Here is an 18,787-nt window from a genome sequence, read left to right as displayed (position 1 = left end):
CAAAAGCAACGTGCTAACACTTTTCAACTAAATCCAAATGTTTACAAATGCCAACTTAATATAAATTAATGGATGAAATGAATGGCTTCTGGGTTTATAATTATCCTTTGTTTTTACATGTTTTATGTTCAAAATTATTTTGAATTGATAGACAAGGAAATATGGCAGTTCAGAAGTTACTTTTATTTATTGTTAAAGGGGCAAACATAACCATTTCGATAATTGTACGGATTCTCACTTTCTAAAAGATCTGCTATCACTTCTTTTATCATTGAAATATGGAGATAATTGTCAATCTGTCAAAATAAGTGACATACAGCGACCAGCATATTATTTAAGTACACATAGTTAGATTCTAAAAAGGAAGTTGCCAATGCTTACAAATGATTTTGTTTTCAGAATAAGGGACTGCAGGAAGTATGGAATTATCTTTGTTTATTTGTTCCAAAGTCAGTTTTCAGTAAAGATTATGAAACAACTCACAAGAGTCTCAGAGTTCTTAAGTGTATTTAGAACACACCCAACCTTATGCAACTGGAATTTCCATAGGAAAGATGCAGAACTATTATGATACAGCACAGAGTAGTTAGTCCGCACAATCCTTTGATTGCAAAAGCAGTTTTTGTTGCTTTAACTGCCATGCAAAATAACATGCAAGTGTCTGTGCTGGAATTGCATAATGCCAGGTCAGAGGAGCTGGCCACATTACACAGAATTAACGTATTCACCTCCTGACACCAATGTTTATTAGCTGTCTTACACCAGTCTATGATATTAAAGTCAAGGGGCTACAAATTCAGTAGTGCCGGTTTTCAGGCATAAGCATTGTGATGTGTGATTACCCTGCGCTCGATCGAGTTGATGTAGGCAGCACTTGACCGCGGCATGCAGCTCAGCCCAAAATGTACTTCTGACTAGCTGCAACGCAATAGAGGGGTAAACTGGTTGAGTCCTAAAGGTAATAGCTGCTAGATGGAGTCTGTGGCAGGTGGTGAGGAAACCAACTAGAGGGAAAAACATACTTGACCTCATCCTCACCAATCTGCCTTCCACAGATGCATCTATTCATGACAGCACTGGTAGCAGTGACCACCGCACAGTCCTTGTGGAGACAAAGTCCTGTCATCACATTGAGGATACCCTCCATCATGTTGTGTGGCACTACCATTGTGCTAAATGGGATAGATTTAGAACAGATCTAGCAATGAAACACTGAGGTGCTGTGGGCCATTAGTAGTAGCAGAATTGTATTCAACTACAATCTGTAACCTCATGGCCCAGCATATCCCCACTCTACCATCACCATCAAGCTGGAGGATCATCCCTGGTTCAATGAAGAGTGCAGGAGGACATGCCAGGAGCAGCACCAGGCATACTTCAAAATGAGGTGTAAACCTGGTGAGACTACAACCCAGGACTACGTGCGTACCAAACAGCAAAAGCAGCATATGATGACAGAGCTAAGCGATCCCACAACCAACGGATCACATACAAGTTCTGCAGTCCTGCCACATCCAGTCGTGAACGGTGGTGGACAATTAAACGACTGAAAGGAGGAGGTAGCTCCACAAATATCCCCATCCTCAAGGATGGGGGAGCCCAGCACATCAGTGCAAAAGAAAAGGCTGAAGCATTTGCAACAATCTTCAGCCAGAAGTATCGAGCAGATAATCCATCTCAGCCTCCTCCTGAAGTCTCCAGCATCGCAGATGCCAGTCTTCAACCAATTCGATTCACTCGGCGTGATATCAAGAAACGACTGAAGGCACTGGATACTGCAAAGGCTATGGGTCCTGACAACATTCGGCAATAGTACTGAAGACATGTGCTCCAGAACTTGCTGCGCCCCTAGCCAAGCTGTTCCAGTACAGCTACAACACTGGCATCTACCCTGCAATGTGGAAAATTGCCCAGGGACATCCTGTACACAAAAAGCAGGGCAAATCCAACCTGGCCAATTACCACCCCATCAGTCTACTCTTAATCATCAGTAACGTGATGGAAGGTGTTGTCGACAGTGCTATCAAATGGCACTTGCTCAGCAATAACCTGCTCGTTGACGCTCAGTTTGGGTTCTGCCTGGGCCAGTCAGCTCCTGACCTCCTTACAGCCTTGGTTCAAACATGGACAAAAGAGCTGAACTCCAGAGGTGAGGTAAGAGTGACTGCCCTTGACATCAAGGCAGATTTGACCGAGTGTGGCATCAAGGAGCCTTAGCAAAACTGGAGTCAATGGGATTCAGGAAGAAAACTCTCTGCTGGTTGGAGTGGTATCTAGCGCAAAGGAAGATGGTTGTGGTTGTTGGAGGTCAATCATTTCAGCTCTAGGACATCACTGCAGGAGTTCCTCAGGGTAGTGTCCCAGGCCCAACCATCTTCAGCTGCTTCATCAATGACCTTCCTTCAATCATAAGGTCAGAAGTGGGGATGTTCGCTGATGATTGCACAATGTTCAGCACCATTCACGACTCCTCAGATACTGAAGCAGTCTGTGTAGAAATGCAGCAAGACCTGGACAATATCCAGGCTTGGGCTGATAAGTGGCAAGTAACATTCATGCCATATAAGTGCCAGGCAATGGCCATCTCTAACAAGACAGAATCCAACCATCTCCCCTTGACATTCAATGGCATTACAATCACAGAATCCTGGGGGTTACCATTGACCAGAAACTGAACTGAAGTAGCCATATAAATACCATGGCTACAAGAGCCGGTGAGAAGCTAGGAATCCTGTGGCGAGCAACTCACCTCCTGACTCCCCAAAGACTGTCCGCCATCTACAAGGCACCAGTCAGGAGTGTGATGGAATACTCTCCACTTGCCTGGATGAGTGCCGCTCCAACAACACTCAAGAAGCTCGACACCATCCAGGATAAAGCAGCCCGCTTGATTGACATCCCATCCACAAACATTCACTCCCTTCACCACCGACGCACAGTGACAGCAGTGTGTACTATCTACAAGATGTACTGTAGCAACGCACCAAGGCTCCTTAGACAGCACCTTCCAAACGCGTGACCTCTACCACCTAGAAGGATAGGGGCAGCAGTTGCATGGGAACACCACCACCTGCAAGTTCCCCTCTAAACCACACACCATCCTGACTTGGAACTATATCGCCGTTCCTTCGCTGTCGCTGTGAATTCCTGGAACTCCCTTCCTAACAGCACTGAGGGTGTACCTACCCCACATGGACTGCAGCGTTTCAAGAAGGCAGCTCATTATCACCTTCTCAAGGGCAATTAGGGATGGGCAATAAATGCTGGCCTTGTCAACGACACCCATATTCCACGAACAAATAAAAAAAAAGACGCGTGTGTGGATAGCACAAGTGAAAGCTGGCTTACACTTCTTAAAGCCAGCCTGCAGCTCTTACAGAGGAGGCGCACTCTGGCTGCAGCAGGTGGTGGAAATGTCTTGAATAACGGGCCTAATTTTTAACTCACTCAAAACCCATTCACTTACACAGAGGTAAAATCAAGCCTGGTATTTCTGAAAAGGAATAAAGAGTACCAATGAAATAGCAGGCCAAGACAGCTCTCTGATCCAGTACTGGAGGCCTTAGTCCAAGAGGTGGAAAGGAGGAACTGTCTCCGTTCTGGGCAAGGAGGCCCTCAAGGCCTACATTGTGAAGGGAATTGCAGCAGGTAGCCATGGAGGTCAATTCAAGGCTCATGGCACCGAGGACCTGGCTGCAGTGCAGCAAAAAGTACACTAACCTCACAAGTGTGTTCAAGGTCAGTGAATGCATCTTCAAATATCCTCTCCTAGCCACTACGCTACCAACCTCACATGCCACCCAATGCACCACACCTCCATCACTCACCCACCAGCAATCTCTAGCAATCAGGACTCATGCCTAACATTCATATGCTCCACCTCACCACAGTATTTCCAATGCTGCAAGCTTCACACCCACATCTCACAGCTTCCACATACTTCTAGCTCTTCAGCTATAACAGGCAAATCATCCAGACACATTGAAACACATTCACTGACACTTTTCCCACTCACTTGCAGAACAAGGTGGCACATAAGAGGAGACAGCAGCAGAGAACCAGGAGGGGAGCAGGCATCCCTGCATCTCCTGATCCCCTTGGAGAAGATGATAATGTGAATTGTCAGGCCAGCAGTGACTGAAATCATTGCAATCGGCATTGCCAAAATCATTCAGGATGATGGTATGTTCCTGCCTTATGCAGCTTCTCAAATCCCACTTCACCCTCATCCTGTTAAAGTGAACATGGATGACTTGCTTTCTACCCAAAACCCCCACTTCCCTCACCCCAACCTACCCTTACTACATTTTTGCTTTCAAGTACCCAAGAACTGCTGCCTGGCCAGCCAGCACAACAAATGGCATGAGCAAGAGCACACAACTGGTAAAGAAGCACCATCCCTTCATTGGTCACTCGCAGCCACCTGCTCAGATACTGATACTGCTGTCCTTTAGAGTGTTTAATAGAGGCAGGATCAGCAAGTGGTGATTCACTGGACATGAATGGACTGCAGCAAGCCCAAGGGGAAAGCATAGCATGTGTGCGAGCTCCTTGGAGAGCAAGGTCACAGATGAGTTCTGCTGCAGAGAACTTTAATGGGGTGGCATACAGAAAAAGGCTGAGAGGCATGCACACCAAGATGCTTGGTGAATTGGCATGCCTGTCACAGAGCCTGTTGTCACTGTCAAGGAACATGGAGGAATCTGGTTCCAACTTGGGGCAGGGATTCATGCAGAGCTTGGAGCCCATCCTGTCCAGCATGGAAGTGATGGGCAACATCATGACAACACTTGTGGACCCAGCTGTGATGCAGTCTCTGATGGCCGATGTCTCAGCTTCCATTACAGCATAGGCAGAAACCACCCAGTGTCTGGGTGCTGCAGTTGGAAGCTTAGACTCAGGACATGATCTCTGCTTGTTGCCATGCAAACCCAGCTTTGTGCCATGCAGGCTCAGATTGCTGCCGTTATGGTTGCAGACACCCATGCTCAAGAGGGTATGCAGGCTCTCGCAGCAGCCCAGCAATCCATGCTCCAGCAGATTATTAGGATTGCCAAGGCCCCGACCTGAGGGAGTGGCAGTGGCTCCACGGCACACAAATCTGCTGTCCTCTCTCAGGATGATGACAGCGTTCGTGCTCCCACCACTGCCACTCCATCAGTGCCCCTACTGATGCCTTTCAGCCAGCCAACCATGCAGAGGTGGTGCAGTATGAAGCCTGGCCCTCAAGGCCCAGAGCTACTTAAAGTTGTCTCACAAGGCCATCTGCAATCTCTCCCACTGAAAGTCAACAGTCTTCTACTAGCCATGCTGTAGCATTGGAGAGTAGCACTGCATCGGAGCACAAGGCCAAGGCTCCTGCAAAACACAGTCATTAAGAGAGTACACAAGAGTGAAGAATTCAGTTTTATATGTATTATTGGAAGTGTTGTTGGATAAAGTTATACTGGAATTTTTTTTGTTGAAGCTTTTATTTTAGGGTTGTGGCCAAGAGGACGCTGTGATGGTTTATATCTGAGGAATGGAAAGGTGGTGAAGCGAGGAACAACAGTGATGTGGAGACGTTTTCAGGGGTACTAGAGTCTGATTAGCTGCTCACTGACTGCCCATCTGAAGCGATGTGTCCTAGTTGCCTCCTCCCTTCCGCCTCCTACTCCTCTTCTTCTTCCCAAAGTCCTTGCCAAACACCTGGTGGCAAGGGCTGTGCCCTCATGAGAGCTAGGTTGTGTGGAATCCAGCAGACCACACAAATTTGGAGATATGCTCCGCCGAGTGTCGGAAAGCTTTCTATGAATGATCCAGGCAGTGGAAGCTATTGTTTTAGAACACTGATGGTTTGCTCCACTACATTTCTGGTTGCAGCATGGCTATTCATGTGTGCATAAGTGGTGAAGGGGTGTCAAGAGCCACGTATATAGAGTCTATCCCTTGGTGCCAAACAGCCACCCTCTGGTTCGTCAGAGTGGCTTGACTATGGTGACAATGGCTGACTGGCACGGGATAAAAGCATCGTGGCTCCTGCTAGAACAGCAGACGTTCACCAACATGATGTTCTGTGTGTGCTTTCACACCAAATGTACGTTAAGGGAGTGGAACCCTTTGCAGTTACGGTACTTTTCCCTGTTGAGATGCAGCGCCCGCAGACCCAGGTATGAGCTGTCAATGGCTTCCTGTACCATTCGGAATCCCATTACCCTGGGAAAGCCTCGTGCCTGATCCTCCTACTTTTCTCTGCTCTATGAAGTCACCTCTCATTGTGTACAGGGCCTCTATGACCTCCCTGATGCAGTGATGCACAGAAAACTGAGATGTTGGCAGTGTTGCTGGTTCCAGCCTGGACAGATCCGCTGGCATAAAAATTATGAACCACGATGATCTTGACAGCCACTGGCAGCACCGTCCTTTCCTTGCTCTGCAGTTGCAGGTCCGATTGGGAGAGATGGCACAATTTAGTGACCGCCTCCTTGGTAAATCATAGCGGTTCAGGCATTGCTCTTGGCTGAAGTGGAGGCAGGAAAAGTGTTCCCTGAAATCCGTAGATGAATATGGCCTTCTATTGAGAGCCCTCCTTCTCCCCACTTTTTGCACAGCCTACCCTCTCTGCTGCTTGTGCTCCATCTCCCTGTTGTGCTGCAGCCAAACAGGGACTGCAACAATAGCCCGCTGAGTGATAGCAGACTTTCTGCTCAGAGGCCTTCAAACTCCACAAAACTCCTTGGAAAAGTCCAGCACCACTCCCTTCTGACTGCAACAACTTGTGAGAGCTTCTCCAATAACACAGTACTTTCACTAACTCGGCAGCAGCAAAAGAAAGTCAAAAATACCTCACTTGAAAGTCTTATGCTGATGTCTTCAAATAGCACTACTGTGGGTCCCTTGTGCAACTGAACACATGTTCAGCTGAGAGCGTTTAAGAGATATTAACCGGACCTGCGAGATCCAAAATGGCAGTTCAGGTGCCAAGTCAGCATTAGATCCTGAGTGATATCACAATCTGCCCTCACTGCATGTTTCCAGTGCATACAAGGTGCACACACGCTTAGCACCCTTCCAAGAATGGCACTCCATGTGGGCCACATTGGAAATGGCCGGAGGTAGTACGGCCACCATTTTCATCATTTCCAGGCTCCTTAACTGCCAACACTAGGGGCGTACTGGAGCCCAATTTAATGGGCAAAGTCTTCTATAAACATGACATAGAATAAACCAGCCACAATCATTTGATAAAATGGCTTAGTCCTCTACGTCCAATGGACACTGAAACAAACATGTGGTGAGGATGGCTGGAAAAGCTGTTGGAAGAATGGGTGCCTGCAATAAATTGAACCCTACTTCCCACCATCAGCAAATTGACGGTTCCTCAAAGCCTTTCGGGGTAACTTTACGACTTTGACCTTCCTGACAGGTAGCCTGACCCACTGAGCTCACAAACTGAAAAATTTGGCACACACTGTCCATAATTTACAGACCATTATTTTGAATAGATGGAAAATCATGGGCAATGTGCACATGAATTTCCAATAAATTCTCGTGGTGGGCCAAGCTCCACATTTGGAATGCAAACTCAAAAATGACTCCTCATCTCTGCACAGTGACGAAATATTGTAGCAGTGTTACCAAGTTACACTTGCTCCTAGATTCAGTATAATTCTGAATAATTTAGACCAATACAATTGTCATGAAATGCATCCCAAACTCTTGAAGACAGGACCTTGTGGTTTGTTAGGCCACCAGCCAAATATTATAGCACATTTGGAGATCCAACCTCCCCACCCCACCCCAAACGGCTGAAGTCTTCTGGATGTAAAATTAAAACATTGTACAGAATCTACATACACTTAAATCCTGAATTTGCAAACGTGAAAAAACAGGCACAAACTCATCTGATCTGGCAACTGAATGGGTGGGCTGTGCATGCATCTCTGAATATTTTTTCTTCTAGACTTTGAATACAGGTAGAAGGAAGGAACTGGCAAGCCCACAACAAAAAATTACTACTGAAATGTTAACTTAATTTTGTAAAATTATATTATGTATTCAGCATTTCATTGGTATCTGTGTCCAATGTAGTTGATTATGTTGCAACTTTTAGCCCCAATTATTAGTTCGAGGATAAAAGAAAATGGGTGTCGGGGGGATGGGTGTGGGGGGGAAAATCAACAATGAACTCAGACTCAAATGTGAGATATGAGCTTCGAGTTAGGGAAAATAGTTCAGGATAGTGCACAACTCATATTTTACAATATATTCGGATATGACTGCAGTTCCAGTAGCTTTCCATTGCCTTGTCTAAGTTGTTATTATATACCTGTGAAGCTAACCAGCAGACAATGAGTGTTAACAAACTATTCAATTATGAGGGTTGGAGGGATCAAAACATAAACCTAAGGCTGTCCTAACGCAACCTCCCAGCTGTGCCATTTCCAGTGGGGGTCAGTTTCTAATAAGCTGATTAGTGAGACAGGAAAATAAAACTAACATGTTTAGGTTGTTTGGCACAAATACATTCTGTGCCAAACACTTTGATTTATCTCTCTGGAGAGACAGGTTTATAATTATTTTGTTTGCATTCCAACCACTGAGCAGATTTCTGAAAAGAATATTTGGCCCAGGAAGAAAGAATGGAGTGGAGGAAGGAAGAAGGAAAGAATCAAGGAAGGAATGGAAGGAATAGGAGCATGGTGCTTCATCACATCTCATAAAAGTGCCAAAAGTACTTCACATACAAAGGATTACAATCTGTCTTATCGTGAAGATGAACACACCAGCCATTTTGCATAATGTCCCACAAACAGCAAACAGGAATAGTTAATCTGTTTTTGGTGGCATTGGTTGAGGGAAGAATGTTGATCAGGATATCTGAGTTCTTCTTTGATTAATGCCTTTAGTATCCTTAACTTCCAGTTAAACCAGAGGCAGGACAGGTTAATGTTCCAACCAAAGGATGACACGTCTCACAAAGCAGCATTTTCTCAGTATTGTTCTGGTGTATCGGTAGAGATTACAGAATCATTGAATCATAAAAAGTTTAAGGCACAGAAAGAGGTCACTTGGCCCATTGTGTCTGAGCCGGCCAAAAAACAATCCACCTATTCTAATCCCACATTCCAGCATTTGATCCGTAGCCCTGCAGCTTATGGCACTTGAGGTGCATATCCAGACTCCTTTTGAATGAGTTGAGGGTCCCTGCCTCAACTACCCTTTCAGGTAGTGAGTTCCAGATGATCACCACTCTCTGGGTGAATAAGTTTTTCCTCATACCCCCTCTAATTTTTCTACCAATCATTTTGAATCTATGCCCCCTCGTCACTGACCTCTCTGCTAAGCTGAATAGGCCCTTCACCTCCAATCCATCCAGGCCCCTCAAAATTTTGTACATTTCAATCAGATCTCCCCTCAGCCTTCTCTGTTCCAAGGAGAACAACCCCAGCCTATCCAATCTTTCCTCATAGATGCATTTTTCCAATCCTGGCAACATCCTCGTAAATCTCCTCTGAACCCCCTCTAGAGCAATTACATCCTTTCTGTGATGAAATGACTAGAACTGCACACAGTACTCAAGTTGTGGCCTAACTAATGAGTTATACAGTTCCAGCATAACCTCCTTGCTCTTGTATTCTATACCTAGGCTAATAAAGGAAAAGATTCCATATGCCTTCTTAACCAACATATCGACCTGTCCTGCTGCCTTCAGGGATCTGTGGACATTCACTCCAAGGTCCCTTACTTCCTCTACGCTTCTCAGTATTTTCCCATTAATTGTGTATTCCTTTGCCTTGTTTGACCTCCCCAAATGTATCACCTCATACTTCTCCAGGTTGAATTTCATTTGCCACTTTTCTGCCCATCTGACCGGACCATCAATATCTTGCTGCAGCCTACAGCCATCCTCCTCACTCTCTACCACACGGCCAATCTTTGTGTCATCCACAAACTTCTTGATCATGCCCCCTACATTTACGTCCAAATCATTAAAACAGCCATCAACAACTACTCTTTGTTTCCTGCCACTGAGCCAATTTTGTATCCACCTTGTTGCATTTCCCTGGATCCCATGGGATTTTACTTTTTTAACCAGTCTGCCATGTGGGACCTTGTCAAAAGCCTTGCTAAAATCCATGTCGACCACATCAACTGCACTGCCCTCGTCAATCTTCCTTATTACTTCTTCAAAAAATTTGATAAAGTTGGTCAAACAAGATCTTCCCTTAACAAATCCATTCTGACTATCCATGTTTAACCTGTGCCTTTCTAAGTGACAGTTTATCCCATCTCAGAATAGATTCCAATAATTTGCCCACTAATGAGGTTAGACTGACTGGCCTGTAACTATTCGGTCTATCCTTTGCTCTCTTTTTAAACAGTGGTACAAAGTTAACAATTCTCCAATCCTCCGGCACCACACCTGTATCCAGTGAGGACTGGAAAATGATGGTCAGACCCTCTGTTGTTTCCTTTCTTGCTTCTTTTAACAGCCTAGGATACATTTCATCTGGCCCTGGTGATTTATCAACTTTCAAGGATGCTAATCCCATTAATACTTCCTGTCTCCCTATGTTTATCACATTCAATACTTCACATTCCTCCTCCTTAACTATAATATCTGCATCGTCCCCCTCTTTTATGAAGACAGATGTAAAGTATTCATTAAGAACCATACCAGTATCTTCTGCCCCTGCACATAGGTTTCCTTTTTGGTCCTTTATGGGCCCTACTCTCTCCTTAGTTATCCCCTTACTCTTAATGTATTGATAAAACATCTTTCGGTGCATCTTGATTTTGCTTGCCAATATTCTTTCATGGGTGGTTGATGGTCGGCACAGACTCGGTGGGTCGAAGGGCCTGTTTCAGTGCTGTATCTCTAAACTAAACTAAAAAAAAGCCCTCTCATTGTTTTCCTAATTTCCTTTTTGAATTCACCCTCCACTTTCCATACTCCTCTCAGCTTTCTGGAGTATTGAGTTCTCGGTGTCGGACATAAACTTTCCTTTTCTGCCTTATCTTACCCTGCATGCTCCTTGCTATCCATGGGGCTCTAGGTTTGACCGCCTTACCCTTTTTCTTTGTGGGAACATGCTTACCCTGAACCCCTTGAATCTCCCCTTTGAGAACTTTAACTCCTGTTCGATCTCTGTGCTTTTCCATCATTATATTAAAACTGACTGAATTATGATCACTACCATCAAAATGCTCTCGCATTGTCACTCCTTCCATCTGCCCATCTTCATTTCCTAAAACTAAGTCTAACACTGCACTCTCTCTTGTTGGACTTGCTACATACCGGGCAAAAAAAGTTTTCTTGAATGCACATCAAGAATTCTGCTCCCTCTATTCCTTTCATACTAAAACTATCCCAGTTAATATTGGGGTAATTAAAATCCCCTACTATTACTGCCGTATTGTTCTCGCACTTCTGAGAGATTAGCCTACATATCTGCTCTTCTATCTCCCTCTGACTGTTTGGGGGTCTATAGTACACTCCCAGCAGTGTGGTTGCCCCTTTTTTGTTCCTTAGCTCAATCCATATGGCCTCATTTGATGAACCTTCCAACATATCATTCCTCCTCACAGCTGTCATAGTTTTCTTGACCAAAATTGCCACTCCCCCTCCATTCTTATCTCCCTTCCTATCGTGTCTGAAAACCCTGTAACCAGGAATGTTGAGCTGCCATACCTGTCCCTCCTTAAGCCATGTTTCTGCAATAGCTATGATATCACACTGCCATGTGTCTATCTGTGCCCTCAGCTCATCTGCTTTATTTGCTATAGTTCTTGCATTAAAATAGATACCCTTGAGCACTGCCAAACTCTTTTTTTTAATTTTCTAACCCTCATTTCCTCTGTCTTCCAGACTCATCCATTAATTTTCTGCCTTCCATTTCAATTTCTGAGTTTGTTCCAGCTGAGTCTACCCTCAGGTCCCCACCCCCCTGCCAAACTAGTTTAAATCCTCTCCAACAGCACTAGCAAAATGTCCCGAAAGGAACTCAGCCCCAGCTCTGTTCAGGTGCAATCCATCCAGCCTGTCCAGGTCCCATCTCCCCAGAGCCGGTGACAATGTCCCAGGAATCTGAAGCCCTCCCTCCTGCACCATCTTTCCAGCCTGTCTTATCATCTGTCTTATCCTTCTATTTCTAAACTCACTTGCACGTGGCACTGGGAGTAATCCGGAGATTACTAACTTTTGAGGGCCTGCTTGCTAATTTCTTACCTAGCTCCCTAAATTCTGTCTGCAAGACCACAGAGATTAGGAATCCTGAGGCAAGTAACTCACCTCCTGACTCCCCAAAGCCTGTCCACTATCTACAAGGCACAAGTCAGGAATGTGATGGAATACTCTCCACTTGTCTGGATGGGCGCAACCCCAACAACACTCAAGAAGCTCGACACCATCCAGGACAAAACAGCCCGCTTGATTGGCACCCCATCTACAAACATTCACTCCCTCCACCACAGTAGCAGCAGTGTGTACCATTTACAAGATGCACTGCAGCAATGCACCAAGGCTCCTCAGACAGCACCTTCCAAACACGCGACCTCTACCAACTAGAAGGACAAGGGCAGCAAATACATGGGAACACCACCACCTGCAAGTTCCTCTCCAAGTCACACACCATCCTGACTTGGAACTATATCGCTGCTCCTTCACTGTCGCTGGGCCAAAATCCTGGAACTCCCTTCCTAACAGCACTGTGGGTCTACCTACCCCAAATGGACTGCAGCGGTTCAAGAAGGCAGCTCACCACCACCTTCTGAAGGGCAATTAGGGATGGGTAATAAATGCTGGCATAGCCAGTGATGCCCACATCCCATGAATGAATAAAAAAAGAATCCCCCTTTCTACCTATGTCATTGTTTCCGATGTGTACCACAACTGCTGGTTGTTCACCCTCCCCCTTCAGGATGCTCTGCAGCTGCTCAATGACATCCTTGACCTTGGCACCAGGGAGGCAACACAGCATCCTGGATTCACGTCTGCGGCCACAGAAACGCCTGTCTGTTCCTTTGACTATTGAATCACCTATCACTATGGCTCTTCCAGTCTTCCCTGTACCCCACTGTGCAGCTGAGCCACCTGTGGTGCAATGGACTTGGCTCTGGCTGCACTCCCCAGGTGAAGCATCACTTTCCTCAATATTCAGAACTGAATACCTGTTGGAGAGTGAGATACACTCAGGGGTCTCCTGCCTGATTCTTTTTGACTGTCTGGTGGTCACCCATTCCCTCCCTCCCTACATACTTTTAAGCTGTGGGGTAACCACATCTGTAAACGTGCTATCCATGTAGCTCTGATCCTCATGAATGCACCGCAGTGTTGCCAGCTGCCGCTCAAGTTCCAAAACCCAGAGCTCAAGCTGCTTCAGTTGATGACACTTGCTGCACAAATGGTTCTCCAGGATACAGGAAGCATACCTAATTAGTACTGATAAATCCTACTAAAAATCAATACAGTTCACTAGTTAAAATAAACCTTACTCAAAAAACCCAGCTACTCACTTGTTCCTTAATATTAAGCTATTTACTCACACACCCTAACAGTAGTGTACTAACCCAGCTATTTAATGTTATTCCCTAACAATAGTTACTCACCAACCAATCATTTTGCAGCTTTCCTGTGACATCACTGCTCACTATGTGAGCGGAGGCGGGCATGCCACCGACTTTTTGGACAGTGGACGGGGCCTCCCACCCAATGGAAAATATCAGCCTTAGTCTCAGTAACGATGTCATGAAACTATCATCGATTGTCATAAAAGCCCATCTGATTCGCTAATGTCCTTTAGGGAAGGAAATCTGTCATCTTTACCTGGTCTGGCCTACATTTCTCCAGACCTACAGCAATGTGAGTGACTCTTAATTATCCTCTGAAATGGCCCAGCAAGCCATTCAATTCAAGGGCAATTAGGGATGGGCAACAAATGCTGACCTTGCCCGAGATGCCCACATCCCATGAAAGGATAAAAAAAGTTTGATGATGTTTTCAATGAATAGGATTGTCACAAAAATTGTGAGTAAATCATATATTTTCTAAGAGAATAGCTGTATATTGATCAACTTAGGAGAGGCGGTGGCGCAGTGGTATTGTCACTGGAGTAGTAACCCAGAGACCCAGGGTATTGCTCTGGGGACATGGGTTCAAATCCCACCACAGCAGAAGGTGGAATTTGAATTAATAAAGTCTGGAATTAAAAAAAAAAGCTAGTCTAATGATGGCCATGAAACCATTGTCAATTGTTGTAAAAACCCATCTGGTTCACTAATGCCCTTTAGGGAAGGAAATCTGCTGTCCTTACCTGGTCTGGCCTACATGTGACTCCAGACCCACAGCAATGTGGGTGACTCTTACATGCCCTCTGAAATGGCCTAGCAAGCCACTCAGTTAGGGCAATTAGGGATGGGCAATAAATGCTGACCTAGCCAGCGACGCCCACATCCCATGAATGAATTTAAAAAAAACTTGTTTGAGATTTGGTGTTGTGATAGTAACATTCATTTATAATGGAATAGGAAGGAGATGTCAAGTAAATGTTGTATGTTATAAACATGTGGATCTGTTTCTACTTTTCATACCTCACATCGCATCAACTGAAATAAAGAATGGCTCCAATCTGTCTTGAACTAAAGTGGAGAATATAAGGTTGAGCCATACAGAGTTAGGTCTGACGTGATTGTGAGTCTCTCTGTGGATTACTGGAATGAATGTACCTGTATAGGTTAAATTACATCTACCATTGTGAGGCCTGATGAAACATCCATACAATAAGTGTATTGTCAGAATCTTGGCTGATGCCTGTACTAAGTAAAACCTGTTTTTCCAAACATTTTGGCTTGGATGTTTGTGATGAAACCTGCCCAACTTTGGGTGGTGAATAGATAGTATGCAAAGGAAAATGGGGAAAGCCTTCTATCACAACACCTCCATCCAAAAAACATCTGCCAGAATTTTCCTCTGATCACTTTGACTGTGACTGCAGCTGCCCACCTGGAATCACATATGCTCGTAATAACCAACTGCTAAATATCCCCACAAGAGGGATTTCAAATCAAGGAAATCATATATGGAATTCCTCACAGGTTAATTTTTTCCAGGTATGGTCAGTGAGGTATGCCAGTGGTTGGGCACCAGATTTGCAGCCGCTTCCTTTCAGGGGCATAACATTGCAAAGACAACATTTCTGCAGTTTAATCCTAGTGGATATTTTCAGGCTGACCCAAGTCACATTATTCATTTGCCAGTGCTTTACTGCATTCAACATGTGACAGATGCCCTGTTCAGGCAGCTCTCAGATTTCATTTATTTTCCCATGGACCCACCAAAGCCAAGACAGCCAGCACTAGAATTTCATCGAGTGCCAGGATTGCCCCAAGTCTAAAGTGTCACTGATACCACCATGCTATACTAAAGGCCCTGATTGAATGCACCCTAACTTTCATCAATAGGAAGTGTTATTGAACTGTGAATATGCAGTTTGTGAGTGATGCCAGCCACATCATTCCACATGTGAATGCTTACTACCTTGAAAGCTGGCACAATTCTTTTATTTTTCAACAATCAAAGATAACTGCTTGTTCAACCAGAATGTGCCAGGATGGCTGCATGGAGACGAAGGTTACCCGCTTCAGCAATGACTAATGGCATCATGCTGTCATCTGAAGAAAGATACCAATAATAAATTCGCTGAAGCTATTTGTGCCACACAAATCATTATTGAACAGACCACCAGACTTCTTAAGTCACGTTGCATAGAAAAGTTGGAGGGAGACCTACAGTACAGGAGAGTGAGGAGGGGGCACAAGAAAATTCATGGCCAGCAGCTTGTGAGCTTATGCAGGAAATCAGTAATAACTGCTTTCAATCGATAGCAGACACTTCAGGGGCTAAATTGGGCCACGTAGCACCCACTCTTTAGGAGCTGCATTGCCACATAAGACTCAAAAATGGGGTTCACAATGTGCACGCACACCTTTGGCAGGAAATGCGCAGAACACCATCTTGGTAAAGGGGTTTGTCCATATGTGCCTAACAACCAACAACATGCAGAGCAATGAAATATTGATGCAATTCAATGTGTAATGCTGATTTTAAGCCACCACTGCCATTTTCAAACTCCCACTCTAGCCAATCCTTTGTCTAACTTCGCACATTTGGACAGCATGAAGGATCCTCACCAGCACTATTTAGAAGTAATTACAGGTTAGTTGCTGGATTATCTCTTCCAGTTGTTGCTGCAATTATATGGGTTTTGGAACTTTCCGATATTTGGCTAAAGTTTGAGTACGCTTCAGGGACTGGTTTGGCTGTTGCTGACATTTTTTGGTCATTTAAAATCTTGTACTGAAACGAGTTATAGAATTATAGAATTGTACAGCACAGAAGGAGGCCATTCAGCCCATCATGCCTGTGCCAGCTATTTGAACCATGAAAACTGTTTCAACAACATTCTGTTGTGAAAAGATATTTCAGTAATTACTATTACATTTACATTTCAAAAATGTTTTAAAATACACATTACAGGCATTTCCCATTAAAAGGAAAGAAAATGCATAAAAAAATGTGTTGCTGCCTTATCCAAATTTTCTTAGTAATCTGAAATGGTTTTCCCATAGAATTGATCTGAAACTGTTAAAAAATATCTGTTAAAAAGATGGCTTGCATAAAATGGTCACCCCTTCTATTTTGCAAATAGCTCCAGTTTTTGTAAAGTACTATTTTCCACCTTGTCTCTATTAGATCTGGTGCACAATATCGTCCACACAAGGGAATGGATGAAATGACCTTTCTGGACCTTTGCTATTCCGGCTCCATTGACCGGCCATTAGGAATTTTATGAAAATAACATTGGATGGGGTTTGAAACTCAACCTTTTAATTTCCCCATTCTCTTGATCCACCCTCAGCAGCTCTCCCTGGTACAGTTAAGGTAGACGACTTTCCAATTCCAGATGTGGGTTGTTGGGCAGGGCTTCCTCTGGGAATTGAACAGGACTGGGAGAATGAAGAGAGGTCATGCAGAGCAGGACTAGCTGCTAGTTTCCTACATTATATCAGTGACTACAATTCAAAAGTATTTCATTGGCTGTAAAGCACGTTGAGACATCTAGTGGTCATGAAAGGCGCTATATAAATGCAATTCTTTCTTTTTAGAAGGGGGAAGAAGTAAAGGAGGAAGTGCACAAGGAAGTTGAGGAAGAGGAAGGGAGGCTATACTGTGGACATCCACTATCTGCCCTGGCTCGACATGTTTTGATTCTTCTTTGGCATCCTTGTCTCGAGAGACAATGAGTAAGCGCCTGGAGGTGGTCAGTAGTTTGTGAAGCAGCGCCTGGAGTGGCTATAAAGGCCAATTCTAGAGTGACAGGCTCTTCCACAGGTGCTGCAGATAAAATTGGTCATCGGGGCTGTTACACAGTTGGCTCTTTCTTCGCGCTTCTGTCTTTTTTCCTGCCAACTGCTAAGTCTCTTCGACTCGCCACGCTTTAGCTCTGGCGATCGCTGGCAACTGACTCCCACGACTTGTGATCAATGTCACAGGACTTCATGTCGCGTTTGCAGACGTCTTTAAAGTGGAGACAAGGACGGCCGGTGGGTCTGATACCAGTGACAAGCTTGCTGTACAATGTGTCCTTGGGGATCCTGCCATCTTCCATGCGGCTCACATGGCCAAGCCATCTCAGGCGCTGCTGGCTTAGTAGGGTCTGCATGCTGGGGATGTTGGCCGCCTTGAGGACTTCTGTGTTGGAGATACGGTCCTGCCACCTGATGCCAAGGATCCTCCGGAGGCAGCGAAGATGGAATGAATTGAGACGTCGCTCTTGGCTGACGTACGCCGTCCAGGCCTTGTTGCCGTAGAGCAAGGTACTGAGGACACAGGCTTGATACACTCGGACTTTTGTGTTCTGTGTCAGTGCGCCATTTTTCCATACTCTCTTTGCCAGTCTGGACATAGCAGAGGAAGCCTTCCCCATGCTCTTGTTGAATTCTGCATCGAGAGACAGGTTACTGGTGATAGTTGAGCCTAGGTAGGTGAACTCTTGAACCAATTCCAGAGTGTGGTCGCCGATATTTATGGATGGGGCATTTCTGACGTCCTGTCCCATGATGTTCATTTTCTTGAGGCTGATGGTTAGGCCAAATTCGGTGCAGGCAGCCGCAATCCTGTTGATGAGCCTCTGCAGACACTTTTCAGTGTGAGATGTTAATGCAGCATCGTCAGCAAAGAGGAGTTCCCTGATGTGGACTTTCCGTACTTTGGTCTTCGCTCTTAGACGGGCAAGGTTGAACAACCTGCCCCCTGATCTTGTGTGGAGGAAATTTCCTTCTTCTGAAGACTTGAACGCATGTGAGAGAAGCAGGGAGAAGAAGATCCCAAACAGTGTAAGTGCGAGAATGCAGCCCTGTTTCACGCCACTGAGGATAGGAAAGGGGTCTGATGAGGTGCCGCTATGCTGAATTGCGCCTTTCATATTGTCATGGAATGAGGTGATGATACTTAGTAGCTTTGGTGGGCATCCAATCTTTTCTAGTAGTCTGAAGAGACCACGTCTGCTGACGAGGTCAAAGGCTTTGTTGAGATCAATGAAAGCAACGTAGAGGGGCATCTGTTGTTCACGGCATTTCTCCTGTAGCTGGCGAAGGGAGAACAGCATGTCAATGGTCGATCTCTCTGCACGAAAGCCACACTGTGCCTCAGGGTAGACATGCTCAGCCAGCTTCTGGAGCCTGTTTAAAGTGACTCGAGCGAAGACTTTCCCCACTTTGCTGAGCAGTGCGATTCCAAGGTAGTTGT

The 18,787-nt window shown here is 45.2% G+C and overlaps 1 protein-coding gene across 4 annotated transcripts in view; it reads right to left on the bottom strand.

Moving 5' to 3' along the window:
* LOC137383847 (ladinin-1-like) overlaps nucleotides 1-18,787 on the bottom strand; it is a 143,117-nt gene that overhangs the window by 93,331 nt on the left and 30,999 nt on the right. The window lies entirely within an intron of this gene.

Source organism: Heterodontus francisci, chromosome 25 (genome assembly GCF_036365525.1).
Source record: "Heterodontus francisci isolate sHetFra1 chromosome 25, sHetFra1.hap1, whole genome shotgun sequence".
In the NCBI taxonomy this organism is placed as follows: Eukaryota; Metazoa; Chordata; class Chondrichthyes; order Heterodontiformes; family Heterodontidae; genus Heterodontus; species Heterodontus francisci.
This window is presented reverse-complemented; position numbering and strand designations above follow the sequence as displayed.